The sequence below is a fragment of the Eptesicus fuscus genome, chromosome 6 (assembly GCF_027574615.1).
Source record: "Eptesicus fuscus isolate TK198812 chromosome 6, DD_ASM_mEF_20220401, whole genome shotgun sequence".
NCBI lineage: Eukaryota > Metazoa > Chordata > Mammalia > Chiroptera > Vespertilionidae > Eptesicus > Eptesicus fuscus.
Window position 1 is genome coordinate 75,852,495 of NC_072478.1, and position 26,637 is coordinate 75,879,131.

General features: G+C 45.9%; 1 long non-coding RNA gene across 5 annotated transcripts in view; it reads left to right on the forward strand.

Annotated features, from left to right (window-relative positions):
* The window catches only part of LOC114232163 (uncharacterized), a 235,676-nt gene that overhangs the window by 173,155 nt on the left and 35,884 nt on the right, over positions 1–26,637 (forward strand). For all 5 annotated transcript variants that reach the window (XR_008556382.1, XR_008556383.1, XR_008556381.1 and 2 more), the window contains exons 3-4: positions 7,223–7,277; positions 7,520–7,609. This is a non-coding gene — a long non-coding RNA (uncharacterized LOC114232163). The remainder of the gene's footprint in view (positions 1–7,222; positions 7,278–7,519; positions 7,610–26,637) is intronic.

Sequence of the window (26,637 nt, forward strand, 5' to 3'; positions counted from 1 at the left end):
TTCCTGTAAGCATGCTGTAGTCAGAAGTACCTGGGGCCAGCATCTTGTCCTGGCATCTTCTTTAGCAGTGTCATTGTGGAATTCTACCAGCAAGTCACCTTTACAGGAATAGTCTTTCTGACATCCTCCCAGATAGCTCTGAAGTGAGTGCTGAGGTGTGGCACCTCCCTGAGTTCTGTGGATGGCACCCAAGAACACAGAAATTAAAATAAATTGGAGAGGAAGACAAGGTACAAAGTTCCTCCATTAGGCATGACATGCAATAAAGATTTCTTTTTGGGAGGAAGAGCATATCCAATTGTGGAAGCTGGTGAAGAAGTCAATGAAAAGCTATTTCTCTGCATCTCAGAGTGGGATTGAAGATGCTATAGGTCACAGAGCTTGAGGTCACGAAGAAAAGCTGAACATGAAGTGGGGAGAGCAAGGAAAAATGAGCCTGTGTGTGATGGCTGTGCTACGGTAGCCACTCATTTAATCTGACACTAATCTGGATGTAGTTAACACCTGCAATTAGTTGACTTTAAGGAGATTACCTTTGATAATGTGGCCTTGTCTAACCAATTGAAGGCCATAAGAGTAAAAACTGAGATTTTCCAGAGAAGAAGAAATTCTGCTTCCAGAAATTCTGCCTGTAGTGTCCAATCCTGTCTGAGTTTCCAGCGCTTTCACATAGACTGTGGGAGCTCAGCTTGCCCCACTCCTGCGTGTGTTCCGAGCACAGGGCTGGCCCAGAGTGGATGCTCTATAAATATTTCCTGTCTGGAAACGACAACCATCTGTCGGAGTCAGTGTGAATAGAGCTCTGCCTTGGGGCAGGGGCGGAAGCTGAGGGACCGAGGAGGGCCTTTCCTGTCCTTAGATCCTATGACAGTGAGTGGGAAGCTCTCCAGGTTGAGAATAGGTTGTTGGGAGACAAAGTGGGAAGGAAATGTGAGATCTATAAAGTCAAATATGAAAATTTAGGAGGAGTGCTGGAAGAGATGCAGCTTAGGAGAGAGATTGTGAAACTTCAGTGTTGCTGGAGTGCTTGCTGCAGGTGAGGACTTATGTTGGCTGTTCTGATGGGTCAGGCACTTTCTTAAAGCTTCACATATATTAACTCATATCATAGCTACCCCTTGAGATAAGTTCTATTATGATCCCCATCTCACAGGTGGAAAAAGGGAGGAACAGAAAGGGTAGTAAGTAGCTGGAAAAGGATTCATTTAGCATCGGTACACATCCCCTCAGGCAAAGGGAAGTAGGCCCTTTGTCTATCATGTGTAATTCCAGCCCAGCTCTCCACTTGTATTTTCAGGAATTCGCCAAGAAAACCCCACAAAGTGAATGAGCTCCCTATCCTCTCTGGGACCTGTGGTATGCTCCCCATCAGCCCTGGTGGTCTTCAGTGTGGGGACAGATTTCTGGGCAAGTCTTTTCACTCAGAGCTGCAGAGCTGGCTTTGTGGCTACATGTGCGATTCATAAAGTTTGCATTTTCCACAGGACTTGGTTTCCAGAGCATTTTGGCCTGAGCTCTGTAAGCTTTCAAGAATTTTAGCCGAGAAATGCTGTCCACAGATTGCTCAACCTCGGACATCCTTCCCACGGCTGTGAAGTCTGGCACAGTGTTCTATTATCGCTCAGGGATGGGGTTTGGAGTTTTATTTTATTATATACTTTTTTTTTTTTTTTTTTGCAAGGATTTGGAGTGGAGGGGATCTGGACCAACACCGTTTTCTCTGGGTCATCATTATTTCCTGCCGACATCCACATTTGGCCTCTTTCTGTCATTTTTGACCTCATTTGCCACGTTGGCGCATGTCTTCTGTGCCCCGAGGGCTGGCCTGTGCAGTGCATGGGAATGAGCGTGACTGTAGGTGAAGCAATATGCTTAGTCTATAAATTTGCAACCACTGTGTTAGTTAGGTTTAAAAACTGTGTTTACATTCATTTTTCCTAAATCAAAATAATCTTGATTTTAAAGCTGGGGGATTTGATCCTGGTCATGTTGGGACCCCTGCTTTATCTGCCCCCTCCCCTGTGCAGTGAAAACTGTCAGGTCCGAACTGGCCAGTATCCTCAGGGAAGGTGTGCTGCTACACAGCCTACTCTGGCCACCTTGTCCAAGCCCATGGGCTCTGGGTCAGGCAGCAGTGCTACTTCTGTGCCCAGCTTGGGCATCAGATTGTTGCAAAGGCTGAGAGCATTGGGTCCTGGGTCTTCTTCCCTTCCTCTCCCCCGACACACAATTAGCTGTTTCTCTCGGAGCTCTGCTACCTTCCTGCCATGCTCCCAGGTCACTGGGCCTTGCCAGTCATGAAACCTTCGGGCCACCATCTTCTTGTTCTGAGTCTATTCCCTCTCGGTTATGGGTTGTATTGTGTCCCCTCCAAAGTAGATAGGTTGAAATCCAGTACTTAGTACATGACCTTATTTGGAAATGGAGTAATTGCAGATGTTGTAGTTAAGTTAAGATGAGGTCACACTGGAGTAGGTATGCCCCTAGAAGAGAAAGGAGACACAGAGACACTTAGGGAGAAAGCCATGTGATGACAAAGACAAAGACAAAGACAAAGACAAAGACAAAGACAAAGACAGAAATTTGGACTTAGACGGCTGCAAGCCAAGGAATGCCAGATTTCCATTACCAGCAAACCACCAGAAGTTAGTAAGAAGCAGGAAGGATTTTCCTACAGATTTCAGAGGAAACATGGTCCTGCTGACACCTTGATTTCAGACTTCTAGCCTCCAGAATAGTGAGACACTAAATTTCTGTTGGTTTAAGCCATCCAATTTGTGGCACTTTGTTATTGCAGCTATGGGAAACATACATCCTCCATGTCAGGGTCAGCAACTTTCCGGCCCCTAAACACAGATCCACACTCTGCCCTCTGGAGGAGGGGGTCCAGCATAAACGCCCCTCCTCAGTGGGCATGTGGGCTCATTTTGGTGGTGGATGTCCTTTTTCAGAGGGTGAGTGCTGCAGAGTGAGGCTGAAACCAGCCACTTTTCTTCTGCTATTGATTCCTGTCACTATTCAGTCTTAGCAAAGCTACATTGTATGAGCAGGTGACCAGGGCTAATTAAAGTTTGGAGCCAACATCTAAGTGCATGAAATTTCCTTTTAATTTACTCTTTCACTATAGAGACTAAACTAAGACCCGGGTTTGATCAAGTACATTTCTCAGAATGCTGATGAAGCAGGACTCTCTGTGGGAAATGCAAGACTTGGGACAGTTAAATGTTTGTGAAATGCAAACTCTTTTGTATTTTTATGGCACATGACAGCATAATCAGGGCATGAGCTATGGGATAAAGAAAATCACCAGTCAGCTTCCTAGTCCTTTGTGTCTGCAGAGAATAGTGTTCGGATATTCTTTCACCTGGCCTCAGGCTATGTGGGTTCTGGGTGTGTAGCTCTGAGTTTTGGTCTTTCTCTCCTTGCTATTCTTTCCAGAAAGTTTCAGCCTTAAATTTCTCACCCATGATCTCTCAACCACCCTTGGCAATAGGGTTATATGTCTTGTCACCTTTCAGACTTTCAGACCGGCTCCAACTTGTGTGGACTTAGCCCTGGCTGCCTGTCTGTTTCTGCCTTGTGAACATGGGGAGGGCATAGGCTGAAAAGAGATGAGGTCTTTGGGCTCTGGAGAAAGAGAGGGATTTCTCCAGAATGGCCAGTGGGCCATTATGATCAAAGAGCAAAGGTGCAAGCAAGAGAAGCAGGACCAAGCCTCAGCTCTGGGATTCAGTATTAGGTTGTCAGTCTTCCAAGAACTGTTGAGTAGATACTGTGTACCAGGGGCCATGTTCTGAGAAGAGTGACAAACAGATCAGGTTGAAATCCCTGCCCTCTGCATTTACATTCAAGTGCATTGCGACAAGAAAATACGTAAGCCGTGGACAAGGCAGGAGGTGCTGTGCTGGGAGGATTCTAAACCAGCTGGGACATGGAGTGCTCTGGATCAGGACAAGTGATGCAGGACAGACTGCACAGTGCTTGGTGCTGATGGCACGTATTCATGGAGGGCTGGCGTCAGGCCACTGGAGTGGAGTCCAAGTCCCCTGTGACTGTGGTAGATCTCCTCAAGGACATTATTGGTCAGTCTTCTGGGTGTTTCTTGTGATGGGATGGAATTAATGGAATCTTCAGCTAAACAGCATCTTCCAATGAGATCTGAAGGAAAAGGATAAATATTAATAGAAAGAGTGGAAATAAGAGAGGCTGATACTGGCTTCCCAGCTGTTGTTCCACAAAGACCACATTCCCCAGACGTGGCAGAATCCCTGGGTGCCTGGGAATGACCACTCACACAAAGGCCCATCTTTCCAGTTTCCACAAAGTACAGAGCTATGTGGTGGCTTCCTGGGGTCTCATATGCAGGTTTTTCTGTATTGGGATGTTGGTGACAATTTAGGTGCTAGCTTCTGGCAGGGGCCACTGTGGGGAAACATCCATCACAGACTGGTGTGCAAAGACTGGGAGTGGGGAGTCCCCATGTGGTCTCTCTCAATCCTCATTTTAGGGTTCACTGTAGCCCAATAGGCCCTACTGTGTTCTAAATCAAGAGCTGCTGACTGCCCTCAAGAGGAGTATCAGCAACATCTGCATGCTGGTTTATGCCATAAGTGCGTGCTATGGGCAACAGCCAGCTGACGAAATGCACTAGCCTAATGACCAACCTCCAGGGGAGCCCTCTCTTCTCTGCAGAACCTTCCAGTCTTTTACAAAAACACCCAATTCAGGTGACTTGACCAACCACTGGCTCAACCAGAAATATAAGATATGCAAGAAACATCTCTCACACATACAGATGAGGTTTGGGGTTCACCACTGGTCGTGTGTTTTTTCAGGCTGTTAACCAATATTACTCTATCTGCACTGTAACAACTAGATAATTCCCTTCCTAAGACATTCTGTGAAGAGCAGGATTCTGGTTTGGCACTTTGCTCTTAGAGGTCAGCTCCAGCCAAGAGGATGCTCTTCCCATTCTGCGGCAGGCCAGGAACAGTTTCCCCTCTTTGGAGCCCTCGTGTTTTGTTCTTCTCCATCAATACTGCTTTATTAGGTTATTTCATTCTAAATGACTCACAGACAGACTGTGTTTGTGGGAGGTGTGTGTGTGTGTGTGTGTGTGTGTGTGTGTGTGTGTGTGTGTGTGTTGTAAGCCAGGACACTGAAACTAAGGAAAACTAAGTGTTGAAGCACGGCACTTGGTGTTGATCATCTCTGCTCACTCCCAGGCCTTTAAGAGTGGAAAGGCTTTTTTAGCTATGGAGAAGGACTTTTTAAATTTTTATTTTTTAATTTTTATTATTTTAAAGCTGTTTTCATTGATTTCAGAGAGAGGAAGGGAGATAGAGAGATAGAAACATCGATGACAGAGAAACATCCATCAGGAGCTTCCTGCTTGCCTCCTACCGGGGATCAAATCCAAAACGCAGACATGTGCCCTGACTGGGAATCAAATCAGCAATCTCCTGGTGCATGGGGTGACGCTCAACCAATTCAGCCACACCAGCCAGGCAAGAAGTTTTTTGTTTTGTTTCTTTAATGAAAATCTTTTTGCGATTCACACATAGTTGTAAGAAACAGTACAGAGAGAACCTCTGGGAGCTTAACCCAATTTCCCCCAATGAGAACATCTTACAAAACCATAGTAAAATATCACAACCAGATATTGATGATGGCACAGTGGAGATACGGAACAGCTCCATCACCACAGTGACTCCCACCCTCCTATCCCACCCGTTCCGTCCCTAGCCCCCAGCAATCACTACTCTCTTCTTTAGTTCTGTAATTTTGAAAGACCTGTGTGTTTTTAATCAGGCCAATCTTGGTGAAATTGACTCACTAGTGTCTGAAGCCCTCTGCCAGAAATAAGGTTAAAGGCTAGTGTCCATGCTGTCTACATAGTCAGCATTGCACTGTGGCGGTTGGTAGTGCGGGTTCCACTGGCAGAATTCTGCCTAAAGAAATTACTGTCCAACTGACTTAAGTAAGACAAGTTACCTAACCTTCATAGGCACAATGGAGGTGATAATAATAGGACTCAGAGGGTTGTGGAGGGATTAGCTGAGTTAATAGATCCAAGTACTGAGGACAGTGCTTCTCAAGCTTTAATATCACAGACATCAGGTGGGTCCTGCGATGGGGCCAGAGAGTGCATTTCCAATAAGCTCCCAGATGCTATTGATGCTGCCTAGTCCTCAGACCACACTTGTAGCAAGAACTTGGATGAGTGTCTAGTACAGATTAAGTGCTCAAGACTTCTTAGTTGTTTCCGGTATGAGTCTGAAGCCATGTTAGCTAGAACCTGGAGCAGTGAGCCTGAGCTTCAAGGTTCAGAGCCCGAAATGCCCCTTGCTTGGCCGGTCCTATGGCCCGACTAGACCCCGAGAATGAAGCTGATGGTCATCCCTAACAGAAGTGGGTTCTGCTAAGTGTGGGTGTGCCCCTGGCCCGAATCCCCATCCCCATGCTGTTGTCTATAGGAAGAGGCACACCCGGAAGTCACTTTCCTCTTACTGGACTCTCCTGTCTCCAGAAACACAGCTCCTGCAGCCTGCTCCCCTCTTCACATAGGCATGCAGGTGGGGGTGAGGAGAGCAAGACCACTGATGCCTAAGTGGCTGTGAGCAGCTCCAAACTGCCAAAGGTTGACTTGCCATTAGTACATCAGGGGCAAAATGGGAATGACAGCTGTGTCCTGGGAGCAGCCTACAATGTTACTCCGGGGTCTTGGTGCCACAGTTACCAGTTCTGAGCTGGCAGCCGTGGGGAAGGTGAGCAGGGTGGGATGTTTCTTCCCAAGGCAAGTAGAAATGCCACCTTTTATGCATTAAATTCCAGGTGTGACACAGCCTGGTTGTAAGAATGCAAACAGCATATGAGTACATGATGTTAAAAGTATCACTCTCCTTTCCTTCCCTTCCCCTATGGGCCTCTTGGGCAGTAACCACTAAAACGATTCGTGTATATCTTCCCAGTATGATTTCTATGAGTATCAAATATATATTAATATAGAAATAATAATGAGTCATACTATACACATGGTCTCACAACTTCACCTTGCTCTTTTCACTTCAAAATAAAACCTGACTCTTTTTTCCCTATCAGTGTGGAGACCCGACTCCTTCTTTTTAACAGCTACACCGGACATTACAGACACCACAGGACTATGAAAGTGTGCTCTCTCCTGATGAACATTTAATTTATCTCTAAATTTTTAACTTTACAGGTTAATGGACACTCTCTAGGACAGGTGCCTGAAAGTGGACTTGGTAGAGCAAACGGTAAGTGCATTTATATTTTTGATAGGTGGTGACCTCTCAAAAGGTCAGACCTTCTATTTACCTCCCACTTATAGTATATGCATGTCCACTTGCCTCATCCCTGCTATTGCAGGGTACTATGGAGCTTTTCATTTTTGCAAGTCTGTGGGGAGGAAAGACAGCATCTTGTGCTTGTTTCAAGTTGCATTTCTCTAATCACTGGAAAGCTGAGCATCTCTTCCAATGTCATTTGCCACCTGCAGTTCATGAAGTCAGGTTTCTAGCAGCCCCTGGCCACCAGCTCAACTCACCCTGAGGAGGCACCGAGGACTTCGAGGACTTCGCTGGAGGAGGTAAGCGGTATTTACTTGTTTATGTCAAGATGCAGCTGCAGAAGCAGTTGCTGCAGCCCCCAGAGGGCCTGCAGCTCCGGTTGGAAGGAAGAACAAAGCCTCCCTGTGACACCAGGCTCTTTCTGTTCTGGTAACTGTTAATCGTCTTCTCTGTCTGCGCCGGTGCAGCTCTGGCCAGCCTACCGCTGTCCAACAAGAGGGTGTCATGGATACGCGTGGTGCTGGGCAGTATGATGTGGCCAACGGGAAGAGCCCTGGGATAGGGGCCCACAGACCCAAGTTCAAATCCTAGCACAAGTGGCTTCCCCTGGCTCTCCCCCTCTTTGCCATCTTGCAGCTTTTGACCTGCCTCACCCAGTCCTGAGGCCTCACTACACCGTTGGCCTCTATAGCACTGCTTTTGCTCCCTGTGACCACTCTTCTCCTCTGTCCTTGAAGGATCCTTGTCTGGTTGTCCTCCATGTCCTTCTCTACAATCCATTTCCTCCAATAGCACCCATGGTGGCAGCTTTAGTGTGTCTCCAGCCAGCTGGTTCCCAGTCAGGAGCTCTCTCCTGGGCCTCAGCTCACCCCCTGCCTGTGCAGCAATGCCATCTGGTGCTCTGCTCCCAGGAAGGCTCATAATGTCCACACCCGAATGTGTTTCCCCCTAAAGCTTCTCCTGCTGTGTGCTGTGTCTTAGTAAATGGCATTGACTAGTCACTTGAGCCAAAGACCTCAAGAGTCAGCCCTGGGATCCTCCATCTCTAGCCCAGAAACTTTTCCATGACTCCTCATTGCCCACTGAATGAAATTTGGGCCTTTTGGATTTTTTCTAACTTAACTTCTTATTTCCCCCATTCTACATTCAAGTCCAATTAGCTACTTACAATGACTCAAATAATTACACATTTTCTGGCCTCTGCATCTGGAGAGCAGGAGTTTTCAACCTTGGCACTATCGACATTTTGAGTCAGATAATTCTTTGCTGTTGGGGCTCTCCTGTGTATCGTAAGATATTTAGCAGCATCCCTTGCCTCTACCCAGTAGCATCACCTGACAATTAAAAATGTCTCCAGACATTGTCTCAAGTTCCCCTGGGAGACAGAATTACCTCCTGTTGGGAACCACTGATCTAGATTCACATTAAAAAAATGAAAGCCCTCTCCCATATCTCCCCAGCCCTAACTTGTGATTTAGTGACAAATTCAAAAAAGCAAATTATAGGAAAGTAAAACACTATGATTGTATCTTAATATGTGTGCCAGTAAGTGAGGACTGGAATGGACTATGCAAAGATGAACATAGTTATGTAAGCTGTGTTTCCTGGGGTTACCTTTGTGGGCGGTTAAAAACGTGGGCACTTTTTATAGAACCAATCTGCATTTGACTGTCTCTCACCTCCACCTGCTACTGTAAGATTCTGACCTCAGAAACCCCTAGAAGCACTTCTCCGTGACTTCACAAAAGAATCCCTTGATAGAAAAGTTGCCTCTTCCATGGAATCTTCCCCAGCCTCCAACACCTGTCAGGCTGGGTGATGCCCATCCACTGGAAATGCCAGGCACTTAGGCTCTCCACCAGGAACCCAAAATGGCCCTGTGTCTGTGCGAACCCTCACAGTGCCACCATATCTTTGCGTCCTCTGCAGAAGTAGGAACGTGTGATTTTAGTGAAACTGTTCTGTGCTGCTTAGACAGGTGTCCATGGCAGACTTGGGCTGGGTCATAATCCAAAGGGCAGGTACTTTGACAGACTCACTACTCTTGACACCTCAACTTTGTTACTGATGCCGGCACTCTGCCTGATGCTCCTGGTGCCTGCTCCACAGCTCTCCAGACAGGTCTGAATGCCAGCGGTGAGCATGGACCAATATGCAGGGGATACTCTGCTGTAATGGGAAGTGGGATTATGACTTTTTTATATCAAATTTTCTTAAGCACTCTTTTTATTTTTTAAAATATCTGATTCATCCCCAAGTTCTGCCTCTAAGACTTCTGAGCTTCCTTCCATTAAACCCCTCTACTCCCAATATGATGGAAGGTAGGCTCTCACTCTCCTTCAAGGTCCTACATCTTGACCCTCTCATGGGATTTTAAGTGGATGCTTCTCCGTGGTATGGTTATTTGGGTAGTTTTCTCTCCACTTCTAATGTGTATATGCATTGAAGATACAGTGCCTTAAACCCACTGTGGGTGCCATCACTGTTTGGTGGAACTCTAGCTGGGGACTGCATGGATGCATAATGTTCATCATGTGCTATGAACTGGGCACAGAGGTGAACTGTAGGTGACACAAGGTCCTTCCTTGTGACATCCAGGCTATAAAGATCTTGACCCAGTCTGCCACCCTGGGTCTCATCATTGGGACCCTGGCCATCTCTCATAATTCCTCCATCTCAGTGTTCCATTCATAACCTGGGAAATAGCCCTTACCCCAGGGATCTGGCAAGACTGTATTTAAGTGCACTGAACCACTGAGAAGAAAACTTCTCCATTTATTCAGGGCTATTTTCAGTAACCTGTGCATTTTAGACCAGAAAATAATGATGTGGTTTTTCAGTAAAATACCCTGGTGATCGCCTGTCTTCAGATATTGTTCACAATAAAGAGCTTATGTTCAGGAAGGACTCAGCAGTTTGGAAGTGAGGATTGACATCCAATTCCAGTCACTCCTGGTCTAGGTCCCTCTGCTCCTCAGATGCTTTCTGCAGTTCCAGGGAACTTCTCAAGCAGGAACCAACCTACAAAAACCAGGCTCTTACCCTGGGACACGAGGGCCCTGGGAAGTTTCAGGAAGAGATTTTATTTCAGTTGTGAGGATCTGGGGGTTGTAGGTGCTGCTTAGTAGGAAAAGGAAAGCTGTTTCCCTGTCCTCCCTTTGCTGATTCTGGAGGACCAAAGGTGGAGAGGGTGGTGACTACAGTGAAGGAAGGAGTTTGGATGGAAGGTATAGCTATAACTAAGCTTCTTATCCAGAATTCTGGGAATAAGCTTTGTCATGAGTGAACTTCCCAGAAAATATAATATCAGCCCTGTGAGCATATCTGGAAAAAGTATAATGATTTGGGAAGGAAATCTTTCTAATGGGTGTTGCACCTTGTCTGGTTCTTTAAAAGGAGTACATGAGACAGCATTTTCCTCCTCCTGTATTTCAGCTTTATGGCCCATCACTTGCACCCTGAGCTTGGCCAGTCTCGTGGGTTCTGAAACATGCCCCTGCTTTTCCATCTGTGGGCCTCGGTGCCCTTGTCTCCATACACCTGCATCATATGCATCTACAACTCTTTATTCTAAGAGCACTCTGCTTGGTGTCCAGCACACACGAGTGCCAAGTAAACATCTTTGAATGAATGACTTAGGGCAGTGGTCAGCAAACTCATTAGTCAACAGAGCCAAATATCAACAGTACAACGATTGAAATTTCTTTTAAGAGCCAAATTTTTTAAACAAACTTCTAACACCACTTCTTCAAAATAGACTCGCCCAGGCCAAAGTGTGGTATTTTGTGGAAGAGCCACACTCAAGGGGCCAAAGAGCCACATGTGGCTCGTGAGCCGCGGTTTGCCGACCATTGACTTAGGGCCATAAAAACCCCTGCCCTTATGAAGTTCTGTCCAATTGGCAAAGCACTTCCATTGTCTTTTTTGAAACAGTATATCCTCAGGAGCATCCATGAGTGGAAAGTCTTACTCATTCATCACTCACTCTACAAACATTCCACTGCCTCCTCCTTTGTCCCAACACAATGCTGGCATCAGAGGCATAACGATGAATCAGGTCCTTTTTTTCCCCCCTCAAGGACTCACGATCTAAAGTTAATATAGAGAAAGTGGGCACAATTCAAGTACTCTGCTGGGGTGGGGCCCACATGCCATGGAGCATAGAGAAGAGCGTGGTTCTCCTATACCTAATGTCCCAAGACAAAGGTGTTCTTAACATCCTCTCTGATTTCCATCATTCTTCTCTTTTTTCTCACTGTCACTTCTTGACATACCTGGTACACTATACCTACTTCTTTATGGCAATGGGTTTCAGTTCAGCCTGGCTGCACATTGCAGGCACGGAGGAATCCATTTCATCCCCGCATTGTGCCCAAACTCAGAGATTCTGATCTGATTACAGGCAGTCCTCAGGTTACGTCGGACGCGACGTTTGTAGTTTTGTGGTTACATCGCCATCTCCCATTTAATTATATATATATATATATAAAAGTTCTGTTATTTCGATGTATGTACATATGTGCTTTGTGTTTTTTATTATTTATTTACACAAGTAAAGTTCAGGAATTGTTATCTTTAAATTTTTTTTTTTACTGTTTCACTTCATTACTGCTGTGTATGTGCTCCATGTGAGTGACATAGGTGCTTATGTAGGTGGATTCCGACTTACAGCGAAAATCGTGTTACGTTGCGCCATAGGAACAGATCTCCAATGTGACCCAAGGACCTACTGTAGTCAGAATGGGTCCCAGACTCCCAGCTGATGCTGATAGGCAGCCAGGGTCTAGATCTATAGATTCTGACAAGGCTTGGAGATGACCCTTGTCTCACCTGTGGAATTAAGTGCATGGGCTTTGTGACAGCTTTTTCCTGAGCACAGAATCCATTCTTAAATCTCTGGGGTGTGAAGACATAGTCCTGGCCCCTCTGCAGGTATGACAGCCAGTGGGAGAATCCAATGGTGAAGCAGCCCAGCACCAAGAAGTGGCCCCACCCATACTCCAAGATGTCTTAATACCTCACAAGCAGTCATGACGGTGGTTGAGATTATTGCTAATCAGGTGTTTAAAATCTCAGCTAATTAGTGTTGGTGCTAAGAAGGAGCCAGGAATTTTATCATAATGGCCAAATCATCAAAACTCTGAAGTTTATAAATTGAGAAGCTCCAAGATCTATGGTCTGAAGACTGAATATGAGCTATTTAGATAGCCATAAAAGTTAAATATAAACTGACATCATAAAATACATCTAGGAGGACAATCTGTCACCTTCTAATTTCTGTAAGGTCTTATCTTAAGAATCAGCCCTGTCAGGCTCTGGCTCCATCCAGCTGTCAGTGATGTGAATCCATTTAGCAGCCACCTGACACAATTAGTCACACTCATACCAAATTATTTCAGTCAATTGGCAAATGTTTATTGAGCACCTACTATGGGCCTGGCATAGAGGGACACAAATGTGGATACACACAGATGTTGTCCTTGAGGCACTCTTACACATGAAGAGTGAACCAGGGCCAGAAATGCAGGGTAATTAGCCTTTCTTGCCTTCATCCAGGAATAGGCAAAACTAAAGAAAGCAATTTAATACAACAGGTCTGTTGTGAGCATCACCTGTATGAGGAGAGAGGACTCAGAGATGAAATACTCAAGGAAATTTGGCCAATGTGGCTTAATGGTTGAGTGTTGACCCAGGAACCCATAGGTCACAGGTTTACTTCCTGATCAGGGCACATGCCCGGGCTGTGGGCTTGATCCCTAGTAGGGGACATGCAGGAAGTAGCTGATGATGATGTTTCTCTCTCACCTATGTTTCTATCTTCTATCTTCTCCCTTCTTCCTCTCTCTAAAAAATAAATAACATATTTTTAAAAAAAGGAAATACTCAAGGAAGTCACAGCTTGGTGACAGCGTGAAGACAAGTGCTTGGATTATTATAATATAAAATAATAACAATAATAATAATGGCAGCTACTCTTTGGTGAGTGCTCAATGTGTGCTAGGCACAGTGCTAAACTTGTCATGCACGTATATTACACACATCTATGATGCAGATGCCCTTGTCATCATTTTATCATTAAGAAAACCAAGGCCTTGAGAGGTCATCTAATGTGCCTAGGGTCACACCACCTGTAAGGAACCTTGCTGAGATCCAAATCCAGGCCTATCTTGTCCAGAGGCTGAACACTCAACCTCTGATGTGCATCCTAAGAAACAAAAAATAAAGGAGATTCTCTCGGCCTTAGCGGGGAGAGGGCCCTTCTGGACAGAAGTTGGATTGGCTTTCTCAGAAGCAGACTCGAAGACAAGGGTGTGGGCACAAGTAATTTACTGGGAGGTGATCCCAGGAAGCACTGGTGGGGAGTAGTAATGGGAGACAGGGGAGGGAAGGACATGGAGTAAAGGGACATAATCAAGAGGTTCCCCAGTGAGCAACTGGTTGCCACTCCCCTTGGACACTGAGGGAAATAATGCAAACCATGCCTCAGCTATCCTACCTAAGTGGTGAAGAAACTGGAGATATTTGTCACCATGCTACCACCTACATTAGTTGGGAGCTGCTCCTAGAGGCATTGACTCTCGGGCGCTCTGGCTGCTGGCAAAAAAGCCTGGAGTTCTCAGGAACATACACAGAATCTAGGTGAGTGCACTGCCCTAAGCCCAGTGGCCCCTGGGGCCCAGGGATGAAGGACAGTGTTGCCAGTCCTCACCTGACCTATGCTGGGAGGCAGCATGTGCTTGAGCTTGAAGACCCACACCACTACTTCCTCTTCAGAATTAGGTCTCTCTGGGCCCCACAGGGGCAAGTTCAAGCCCAGCAAAGAGGAACTTCTTACCCATACATGGCCAGGGCTATTTTGCAAACCTTCCCTCCATGACCAGAATGATGTCCCAGCAATTCAGAGATCAACAATCTGGAAATTTGTTAGCAAACCAGTATAGAAGCCTTTGTAGACAAGTTTTACAAGCCATGCTAGGTTTCAGGGCAATGGGCCCAGATTTGAGTGTTAGCTTTGATAATATCAACCAGGCCAGCTTTTCTGAGTTTTTATTGACCAGCTAGCCTGCAGCACCTCATCTCACCCAGCACAGATCTGGGGCTAATTAGTGTTGGTGCTAAGAAGGAGCCAGGAATTTTATCATAATGGCCAAATCATCAAAACTCTGAAGTTTATAAACTGAGAAACTCTTAAGACCTATGGTCTGAAGACTGAATGTGAGCTATTTAGATACCCATAAAAGTTAAATATAAACTGACGTCATAAAATACATCCAGGAGGACAATCTGGGGGACATGTGGGCAAGCAATCCAATGTGTGAGCTCTTGTGCAAGTTTGTGAACAGAGCTGCTGCCCTGAGGCCTCCCAGAGCTGGCTCCCAGGTGTCCACTGCAGTCTTTCCTAGGGATGGACACAGCACCGGGAAGGAGCATGGGCTTGGGAGCCAGGGCCCAAGAGAGTCCTGCTCTGCGGTTTACTGGCTGTATCCCTCAGGCAAGTCACTGCCATTTTGAGCCTCAGTTCCCTCACTGGTAGGATGAGAATAAAAATACTCAATTCTTCTTAGTGTTGTAAGAATTAAGACAATGCAAGCACGAAGCTTTGCACGGTGTACAGTACATAGCAAGGACTCTGTAAATGTTAGCATCTTATTATCATCACTTTGCCCAACAGGGATCCCATTCGGTAGAGGCAGAGGGAGCACTCCGGGGGGTTGGGTGGGGGGTGCTGTGAGCCTCTAGCAGAAGTCCTGACGTCATGGGAGCAGATGCTCTTTGCCCGTCTCTGTCTGAAATTGCCAGGCTTTGTTCTCTTCCACAATTAGATATATCAGATTCAAAAGAGACGTTGTCTGACACTAATGAATAGATTAATATCCTCTCTCCCCAGATGGAGGAGACTTTATCAAGCCTCTTGAAATGTTGATGATGTCTCAGAAAGGGAGCTTCAGGGAGGCACTTCTAAATAAATCATTCACCCCTGCAGTACCTGAGCCCCACCCTTGGCTGGGAGATCAGAGCCTGTGGCTATGGCATAATGGATTGGCTTGGGGGTCAGTCAGGGGGCATATGTGGTGGGTACCCACTGGCGGGCTGACCCCTAACCAGCTGTGGGGGGGATGAAAAACCTGACTCTGATGTCAAAGGGCAGGATGCAGGACAAAGGAGCTAAAGTAAGGAAAGCAATGCCTTTCAAGCTTGGGCTCAAGCTTGCAACTCAAAGGTGTGCTCAGGTGGCCCCGAGGTCAGGCTGGAGGATGCCAGGCAAACCCAACTCTGAAGTTGAGAGGCTGGTGGTCACTGAGGAGCTGGTGGACATTGTGCCCTCACCTCCCTCCCTAGAAAGGCCAGCTTGTGAACTATGGTGCCCTTGGCTGAGTCTTGGCTGACACCAGCGTGGTGTCGGCCTCTAGGCTTATGTATCATCAGTTCCATTTCCCACTCTGGTTAGGTGTGCAGACCACTTAAGTCAGTGTGCTGTGTGAAGAGATCCTCTTTTGCCTTCCCAAAGAAACCCAACCAGTGGTCTGTTTCCTTTATCTCTGAATGCGTATTCCAGTGGTCTGCTGTGTGTGTGCGGCAGACCTGTGAGCTGGCAGGGTCCTGGCTCCTGTCTGGTGGGAGCCCTTCCTCATTAGCCTCGATGAGATCAATACTGTCTCTCCTTCCCTGCAGAAGGTCAGCAGACTATGGGGGATGCAGAGCTTATTTAGAAGAAAGATGCGTTCCAAAAACTGAGAATAATATCAGTTTTTTAAGAAACACAACCGGATTTCATATTTATTCTTCTGCCTTCGTAATAGAATTTGACCTATCCTGAAATGAACTATTCTTTTAAATTATCTACCAGATCACACAACAGAAGGCATTAGGGTTTTTTGTGTGTTTTTTCCTCTCCAGAATTAACACTTTAATTTTAGAGACAGTTAAGAGAAAAACACTGAGACAGGGATCTAGCACAGGGGTCCTCAAACTTTTTAAAGAGGGGGCCAGTTCACTGTTCCTCAGACTGTTGGAGGGCCGGACTATAGTTTAAAAAAAACTATGAACAAATTCCTATGCACACTGCACATATCTTCTTTTGAAGTAAAAAAACAAAATGGCAAAAACACCCGCATGTGGTCCGCGGGCCGTAGTTTGAGGACGCCTGATAGTATGTCAAGAGAAAATGGTGAGGCTTTGAAAATGGGGACGTTCACCAGGCCAGCTACCGCCCCCCCCCCACCCACACACACACACACACTCCCTGATTTGGTCAATCTATAGGAACTGAAGGATTGGAAGTCTGAGCAAAGCCAACCACTAGCTTCCAAATTGATTTTCAAACCAAAATTGGAGCAGTTCTCAAATGCTCCTGGGATTTGGGGCTATTAATACTGAGGAACAATGAACAGGGAAAGTAAGTGTGTAAGAGCTGATTTATGACCAAAAGGAAGTTGCAAGCTCAGAAACTTGTATGCAACCCAATCACAGACCCCTCTGGAAACCATCCAGGGAAGAGATGGAGAGAATATAAAGGGAGAGCATTTCCGAGGGATATTAAAGCTCATGAAAGGAGGTGATGCGGGCTTGGGGCCTGAAATGAGCCAGCGAGGAGCCGACCATGTTGAACTCCTCATAACCACAGCAGGTTTTGTACAGCTGTCATCAGCGCCTGAGACACCCCTTGAGCCTTTCCTTGTATTTATTTCTTACCATTAGCCCGTCACCAGGCAGGTTAAATGGCGGGAAGAGAGACTCCCCACCGGAGAGTGGGACTGTGACCACTGCTGTTGGAACCCGTGGCTCATCTCGGGTGTCAGGTTCTCGGGTATCAAGGCGACTCCAGCTGCTAACCAGGAAGACCAGCCACGGCCAAGTCAGAGTGGAGGGAACTCAGGACAGTGGGTTGGGCAGTCAAAGCCTGGCCAGGTGTCCTAGGATTGGACATCTAACCTCACCCTTTTTTTCATAGTTCTATTTACAGCTTTACTGAGGTAGAATTGATATATAATAAAATGCACATAAAGTGTACAACTTGCACACTTAATATCTACACATAGGTGTGTATAGACATGCACATATACATATGTGCCTTTACCTGAAGGACTGAAGAGAATCAGCTAAACCATACAATGTTTGGGCTGCATGAGGATGCTCTTGTAGGATGTATATCAATCACATTCCTTTGGAGTAACAAAAAGAAGAGGAGGCAAGGCTACTGAGATTGGCTTCCAGCTGTCAGCTCTTGAGAGATAGGAGTTGGGACCAATTACGAATATAACCCAAGTTCCCAAATGGCCAGGTTCATTTCTAAAAATGGGCAGTAGGTAATAATCCAATCTAGAGAGTGACAACAATACTTTACACTGGTGCAGTCCTTTATAGTTTTAAAAATGTTATACTACCAGGACTCATTGGGAAGGTACCACATATCCAGATTGTTATTATGATGATTAATAATCATCATATACCAACTCCGCTTCTGAGAAGGCATTCTATGGCTAAATGGGGGAGGTAGAAGGGACTCGTCACCAGAGGGCTGTGGTTGTTTCTAAGATCCAAAGACCCTCTGGGGAAGCCTCCAGAGGGTTGACCAGAACAACTTTCCACTGTTAACACTACTTCCACCAGCAGCATCAACCTCAGCCATCCACTGCCCAGACCCTGCCTCCCAATAATGCACACTGCTGCCAACAGAATGGAAATAGAGGAAATACTGTGTTTAACCAGTATTGGCCAAGGACTGGGGGAAGGCAGGGGGCGGAAAGATCTGGGGATGATGAGAAATCTAGGATATGGAGAAGAGTCAAGCCTCAGAAAGGCAGTTTTACGGTGTGGGTAGGCCCCGAATTGTTGGCATCGTGTGTTTACTGGTCCCCTAGGATCCTCAAGAGTTGGGAAATGCCTCCACTCCCAATCTCCCTTTTTGCCAACTGGCATTCTTGCTGACTTAGCAATTCTGAGAAATTTACCTCTGGTCTAGCTTGGAATGTTTCCGTTCTTTATTCATAAATGGGCTGAGGAAGGGCTTGGCTAGTTGTGGAGGCAGAAGTTCTGTTTGAAGGAAGCATCTGGAAAAGCACCCCCACCTCATTGTGTTGAAGAGCTGGGTGGTCAGCAGCGCCAAGGTAGGGCGAGGCCCGGCGTTCGGATGTCTTCCCAGAAATGGGCCTGGTGGGAGGGTCAGCCCATCATCATCAAACTATTCCTGAGCAGAGACACGGGTTACCCTCCCTCTCCAGTCTTCGTAAGGAGAACTGGGGCCAGCGCAAAAGGTCCAAGCTTTCTTAATAACGCCTGCATTTTGGAAACAACCCCATGGAACACACATGTGGGGAAGCCCTATAAGAATCATTTCTCTTCACACCAGGCTTGGACCCAGATGTCTTAGGTGCTGTGACCTAGGGTGTCAGCCTGGCAGGACTCCATGCTGAATGCTGCAGTTATCTAATGGCTGGAGGAGACCTGTTAGCTGTCCTTAAACATTCTCTGCCTCTACTTTTTAAAGGCATCATTACTTTATTCATTTATTTTGTCAATAGGTAAATTGCTCATGATACTAATTTCAAAAACACTAATATTGGTTAATACTCCCTAGATTAACCAATATTTCAGATTCTTGCATGTCCTTCTAGAGGTATATTTTGCACACTTGAGAAGGTCTGTAAACAGGCAGTCCTTTTCATCACCCCTCCCCTGTCTTTCCCCCCACCACAAATGGCAGCAGCAGCAGGTTGGTTCCATGGAAAACGACTTTGAGATGGCAATTTTCAGGGCAGGACGTTTACTGGGGAGTGTACTCAGGACCAACATCTGTGAGGGCGAGCAGGAAGCAGGATTGACCAGAGGGAGGAATTCTAACCATGACGCAATCACAATCACATCAGGGGCTCCAGTTAGCCCCACTTCAGTAGCATATGATGCACATTGTCCTGAATGTTGCTTTTCTTTTTCTTTACAGTAGATGTTGAAGATTATTTCACATCAGTATATACATAGCTTCCTTATTCCATTTTTAACAGCTGCAGAATGTCCCACTGTCTGGGTATAGCATAATTTTTAACTTTACTATTGATGGACATTTATTTTGTTAGCAGTCCAATTACATCCAATTTTGCAGTGTAGATTTCTCTCCTCTCACATGTGCCAGTATATCCTATAGTCAAATTGCAGGGTCCAAGAATACATGCACTTTTCATTGTGGAAGAGACTTACCCACTGCCATCCATTGATGCTAGGTCAGTTTATAGTCCCGCCAGCAATGTATGAGCCTGTCTGTTTTCCCCCTACTCTTGCCAATACTATGCTACTAAACTTTTTTATTTTTCCTAATATGAAAGGTTAAAAAGGGTATTTTGTGGTAGTTTTAGTTTGCATTCTCTTTCATTAGTGAGATTATAAGTTCATTATGTTTAAAAGCAATTTGCATCGCCTTTTCTTCAAACTTTTGATTATAGCCTTTGTTTGATTTTCTTTAGTTGCTGGCCATTTTCTTGTTGATTTGTATACTATGAAAATTAGACCTTTGCAATGCAAATTGACAGGTACAGCCTTTAACTAACTTAGGCAGACACAGAAATTGTTCTATATTTAGGGACCCTTGAAGGAGTAGGCATCTCTGTGTATGACCTATGCTTTTCCATTCACCACTCAATCCACATGCTGGGGATGAGGCCAGTCCCTGTTTGTCTACCTTCAGCCATGAGTGCCCTAGTTCAGCAACTCAGTAAGTCCTACAGTTTTCCTGTGAATTTTTAACCTCTTCTTGGTTTAGTGTGATCCTACCTCTCTCCCACCTTTCTGTCTCTCAGGTGACTGCCCATGGAGCTGTAGCACATTCTGTGACTTGGTCCATTTGAGAACAGAGCGAGCTGAAGTTGGGTGGAGTTCTTCGTGGCTTATACTCTTTATTTTCTTAAGCATTGGAGTTGGACAGACCTGGGTTCAAATCTTGTCTTTGTTACTTAACAACCATGTCATCTTGTTATTAGCCTCATCTGTACAATGGGGAATATAGTGGGTATCTTTGTGAGTTGCTGAGACATTAAATGGCATAATGTCTAAATAGCTGTGCTCCTCTTACCCTCCAGCCTTCCCTCTCCCCGCCTCCCACCTTGCTGCTTGCACTCCAGCCACACTGAATCCCATTCAGTTTCTTAGAGAGCCAGGCTTGGGCTAATGCCGCTTATCATGTAAGTCTCAGAGTGGTTTCCTCCTTGTACAGTTTAGTTGACCTTCTATGATCAACCCAGGTGTGCTGTATTATAGCTTTTCTCCTGTTTCTCATTTCCTGTCTCCCTGTCTTCCTCATGAGACTGAGCACCATGAGGGCAGGGCCACTGGATCTTTCCCTGGGTTCACACATGTCCAGCAGGCACCTAGTGAAGGTTACAGGAGGACAGGTGGATGGTTAGATGCACAGTTGAATGGAGGGAGGAAGGGAGGAAGGTAGGGAGGGAGGGAAAGAGGGAGGGAGGAATGGATGGATGAGCTGCCTGGGATATCTTCTGACACTCTGGGAAGGGCTTCATTTATTTCTTAAAGCTCTGACTTTCAAAGAAAGAGAAAGGGCTTTTCACAGAGCAGTAGAAGCCTCATAAGAACAACCTGTTCGCAGCAGAACCCAGCCCATGATACCTTTTAAAAATCCACTAAGAGAGCATAACTGGCTTGGCCCACCCAGGGCCTCCCTACCCAGAACATGTGAAGCTGAGTCCCGGTGTCATTTCTCTGTCAGTAGAGAGCCATCGGGGAACTACGAAGAATGACTGACATTATAGAACTCTTCAAAAATTTACCTACAGATTGAGTGAGCACTTCCTTTACCACCTACATGCTTCCCAAACCATTGAGTATCTACACTAATAAAAGAGAAAGATGCAAATTGACCATACCTCTGCAACACCCACCAGCTAATCAGGAGTGAGTATGCAAATTAACCCAACAAAAAATGTCAGGTTAATTTGCATATCAGGCACCAAGCAGCCTGGGTCCTGGGATGGGCGCCAAGCCCACAGCTTCCCGGAACCATCACCGGCCCCGGGAGGCGAGGGTGGCCATGCCAAGCAAAGACTAAAGGCTCCAGCCAGAGCAAAGATGGAAGGCAGCGGCCAGAGCGAAAACCTGGGTCCCAGGTGCCAGAGGAAAACCAGTGCCGGCAGCCAGGGGAAGGAAGGCCTATTGCACAAATCTTCATGCAATCGGCCTCTAGTATTTTTCTATAAGAGCCAGTCAAAATCTATTGAAGGATTCATCCTCAAAGATTTTACGATAGCACTTAACATCGCAGTATTTACACATGGAATTGCTTCATTGATTGCCACGTTGAGGAACATGGTGTTTCTCCCAGGTCTCACTTCCAGGTAACTGAGGCTTAGCATTTAAATACTCATTTTATCTTTCCAACACTACTGTTATTTCAAAGTATTTTTGAAATCTTTTTTTTTTTTACAAGTTACAGAAATTGACCTTTATTTATTGTACTAAAATCTGTTTTGCTTTTGATACAAAGTAAGGTTTCATTACAGAAAATCCCAGTCTGTTGGAACAGTACCTGTGCACACTGTACCATCACAGTCCCACTGTCTGCAGCTCAGAGCAATGCCCCGAGTGCGCCTAAGACTCGAGACAGCCTCGTGTCTCAGCTGTCTGAGCTAGAAACTTGTACCGAATCTTCAAAGAGTGTGAAATCTTTATTTTATCATTTTCTTCAGGTCAACTTAGGACAAGTCTTATTTCCTTATGTCACTGTTTTTATAAAGACATAGTATTCCCTTCCTTACTTAGTACACAGATCACCTTGAATATAAGTTACCAGTTTCAGGAAGACTCAGGAGACTCCTTAGAAGCAGACAGTATTTTCCTGGCTTTGTTTTCAGTGATCTTTTCAGAAGCTGTCGCACGCAGGGCTGTCTGGCCCTGCAGGAAGTGGCCTTGAACTCCTCTGCTTTTACTAATGATTCTTTCCTTCTTCCTTTTTATTACCTGTCCTGAGTGTGTCTCTTGTTGTGCTTGGGCTTCCTGAGAAACTTCTTACTTCTTTGAAGCCTTTTTTATAGCTTTTGTGGATATAGTGTTTGTTGTGTTTACTTAGGGCCTATTACGAGCTTCAGCAACACTGAAGAAGCCTGTCATGGAAAAATCTGTGCGGCTTAAAAAAATAATAATACCAATGGAAAGAAATTGCTCAAGAACTGATTCCATGGGGAGGATGGAGATGTTATCCAAGGAATATTGAAGCAGGCTTATTATAAACATGCTGAAAAAAAAAGGCTGACATGCCAACATTTGGCATGAAGAGTAAACGCCCGTCCCGTGCAAGGAGATTCACTGGGAAGGTAGTCTTTCCCTGCATGAGTGGATTGAGAAGCGATTGTGTCCATCACTGGTGCAGTGAGGGGAGCAGTAAGTGGGACTGTGGGTGGCTGTTTTCACCACCTGCCACCCCCACCTGAGCCTGGCTGAGCCCTCATTGGGGATCAACGTCAGCAGGAGTTGACAGGACCATGAACATCCATATGATGAAATAATAATAATAGCTGTCATTCTTTAACTCCTTACTGTTTCAACACTTTGCACACATTTTTCAGTTTATCCTTACAACAGTCTTATAAGATGTATTATTATCTCTATCATACTGATGAGGAAACTGAGACTCAGAGGGATTGATACATAAGGTCAAGGTCACACAGCTAGTAAGTTCGTCCAACTCTAGAGCCTGTAAACTTCAATCCATCATGCTTTGCTGGCTCTGATCAGTGGTCTGCATTAAGTTGATAGGATGAGCCAAACTAGTCCTCTGGCCTCTGGTAGCCAGAAACTGGGTGCTCCAAAGCCTCTCGGATCTACTGCGTCTGCAAGCATGTCAAACTTGTGGCCAGCGGGCTGTGAGCTTGACATGCTTGTTCTACAGACATCTTAACTGTAACCTCTGAGACCTAGGGCAGCTAGAGTGCCTCCCCATAGGATAGACCCTCCCTCTATTGCCCATGGAAATGTCAACCAATGTTTGTGTTCATATGAATTGACTCACGTGAGGCAGTACTAGCACCTGGTGACAGCATACCTACATTGTTAAATGTGTCTACACTAAAAGAGAGGGCCTTGTGCAAGTTTAAAACCTGTATCACAGAGCCCAAAGTTCTCCTGTAGCATTAGCATATTGGGATCTACATGGACCAAAGATGGCAGGTGTCTCTTTTAAAATTATGAAGGTCCTCAGGTCCCGTCGCGCTGACTTATGTTTCTGTAGATAGGAACAAGGAGGGAGGAGCTCTAAAGTGCCTACTCTGTCATGCTGAATGGCCCAAAGCATTTCCCTAAAGCGGCTTGTAAGAGCAGCCTGGCTGTGCCATTATAGGGAAACTGGTCTTCTTCCATGGAAGTAAAGGCATGATTTTATCCCAATGGCAAATATTAACCCACTCTATACTGGGTTCTCTTAAACAATCAAGATTAAGATGTGGCCACTGTCCTCAAGGAATTTGTCTGTTTCTGGACTTAGGGCTGAGGGGGGGGAGGAAGAGGAGCAAGGAGCTCTTGTTTGTGTCAGCCAGGCATTTGCACTCAAACTAGGGTGGCCAGATGTCTCTGTTTGTCTGGGACTGAGGGGTGTCCCAGGATAAGGGACATGCAGTGTAAAAAACAGGATGAATGGACCCTGCTAAAAGATGACCACCCTTCTCATGCCACATTTTCCTTATCTGCAGAATGGAGAGAATAATACCAAACTCTCAACTTTGATGTAATAAAGTGGAAAGTGATAAGATTTGTAGAGCATGTGGCATGTGGAAACATCAGGATATGAAGGCCTTCAAACACCAGGGAGGGAGAGAATCACAGAACTCAGCACATTCAGGAAAGGACAAAGCGCACACGAAGGGAAGTGAGTTGGGAGACTGTGTGGAGACAGGTGTGCTCCAGCTCTCAGAGAACCAGTGATACGGTCTGTAATTGTGCAAGGAGATCTGATTGTAGTGGGATGAAATAGGAGTGATTCTAGAAACAACTTCTTCCCTGCTTCAGGCCACTTGTGTTTTGCAGGATTTTGCTACTGCTGTGCTATGATTCTCAACCTCCTCTATCTCCCCTCCCCCTCCCACCTGTCCAGTCTTTTCCTTGGGATTTGCTACTGCTTGGGATTTGCTGCATTCCCCCCTCTGTAAAACACCTGCTCATTAACTGGCCAGCCGTCCCCCTCCCCATGTAAGGTGTCTGGTGAGCCAGGATTAAGGACACTTAAGCTCAGAGAGGTTAAGTGACTTGCCAAGAATCACCCAGCAGATCAATTTTGTGTTCAGAAACAGGAACCAGATGTCCACACCTTACTCTGTGCTTACTTTGGAAGGTGGAATGTGGGGCCCAGGAGGTCCCAATAGAAAGACAGAGCTCCTCTGAGAGAGAAAGAGTGACCAAGAATTCTAAAGCCATCCTGTAATTTACAGGCAGGAGTTCCCCCTAAATGTTTATAAAAATTTAGCTTTGAGGATACCCCCTGAGTTTAGAAGTTTTACATATGAAGGAAATTTCTGACTATCATTTAGTAAAAGATACCACAATGAATGAATTTAATGAATTAAGGATTCGGCACAGGCTGTATCAAGTATCAAGTAACAAGGTTCCGTTTCCAGCCACACATTCATGCCTCTCATTTCAGCCAAAATTGGCAAGAGTCAAGCTGGTTATTAAAGCAAAACCTGGAAAAGGCAATTAAGTGCTCTGAGGGTTAAAAGGTTGACTCCAGTGGAAACACAAATCATAAATTTTACTCACAGATATTCCTGTGACTCAGAGGCTGTGGCTCTTAAACAAAGCAGCGTGAGGAGGAGGGCTCCTCACTGAGGGCTGGGTGATAAAAGGCGTGGATGGCCCTTGCCGGCCTGCTGGGGACCCTCTGTTGGCCCCCGCCTGTGCTCAGTTCTGCTGCACAAGAAGGCACGGGGGTGGGGTTGGGGTGGGGGTGAGGGAAATGGGGGGGGTGTGGGGGGGGTGAGGGAAATGGGGGAGGCGCGTGCATCTGGGAAGGCTGCTGTTGCTCCGGCCCCTTCCCTGGAGGTGTAAGGCATTGTTTGGAGGCATCTTGTGTGTGCTCCTTGGGCATTTAGAAAACGGCTGACCAACCATCCTGGTTTGCCCAGGGCCGGGGGGCGTCCTGGGATGCAGGACTTTGGTCAGCACTAAAACTAGAAAAACCACAAGTACACTTGATGACCAAGCCTGTAAAGACGTTGATATTTTTGCAAGAGTCCTTATTTCCTGCCCACATTTTTGCAAAATGAATAAAACCAAAGGTAGAATTTATGCCTGCATCTCCAGAACTGTAAGATGGGAATTCCTAGATTCCCACCACCTGGGGTGGTATGAGGGTTAGCAGAGAGCAGGCGGAGGAGTGCCAGGCAGAGGGCAGGGGACTGGCGGACAAGGTTGCTGCCCAGCAGCAGTACTCATTGATCACCTGCCACCTTGCTCAATGTGGCTGCTTCCGCAGCAGCCCAGAGGGCTCAGAGAAATCCCACAAGATCTACTCAAATCATGTTATTCAAGCTGACATATCTTCAGAAAAGTGGGGACAGTACTCATGTCAGGTGTTTGTCCGAAAGTGGGCCCCATATCAGAGCAGCCAGCAAGGAGGACTGGTGCGCCATGGCAGGTCAGCTCGCTGAGAATGGCTTTGCTGCTTTCTGATTAAACCTATTTTGAGTCATTTGTCACGCAGGTGGAGAAATAGACAATCTTGGTGGATTAGTTAAGCAGGCTTGTTAGCTTTGACGAATTCCATCCCACTTTGTCCTTTCAGAGGGTTGTTTGCTGATATAAGGAGCCCCACAGGAGAAACCATGGGGAAAGAGTGACTGCCCCCCACCTTTGAGAGCTGAGAGGAGCCAGCCCTGTCTGCATGTTTTCATTTCTTTGGAAAAAGTTAGGTAGCTGAGTATCTCTTTCCAAATTTACATGCAATGCAGTCACCCACGGACATGCTGTATTTGCTAGTAATCTAGCAGTTAACGTGCAATGTGACTGCCAATTAAACCTGCCACTCAGCCTAGAGATGGGTATTTGTTTTCAAGTGGAGCTGGATTTGATCCAGCCCGTCTTCAACCACAGCTGCAGGCTGAGGTTTGGATTAGAACGTGAGGCCACAAGAGGAAAGTTCCTCTGAATACCTTTACGTTTTCCTCTTTTGAAAATGGACCCGAATACCAGCTAAGTTCAAATGAAAAGCTCAAACCAAATAAGTCATCTTAATTTCAAAAGTTTGTCTTTGGGATGTGTTCTCATTGGTTCCTTCAGTCAAATTGTTTTTTCCTCATTTGATTTGCAAGTAGAATTTTAATAATTTGAAATGTCA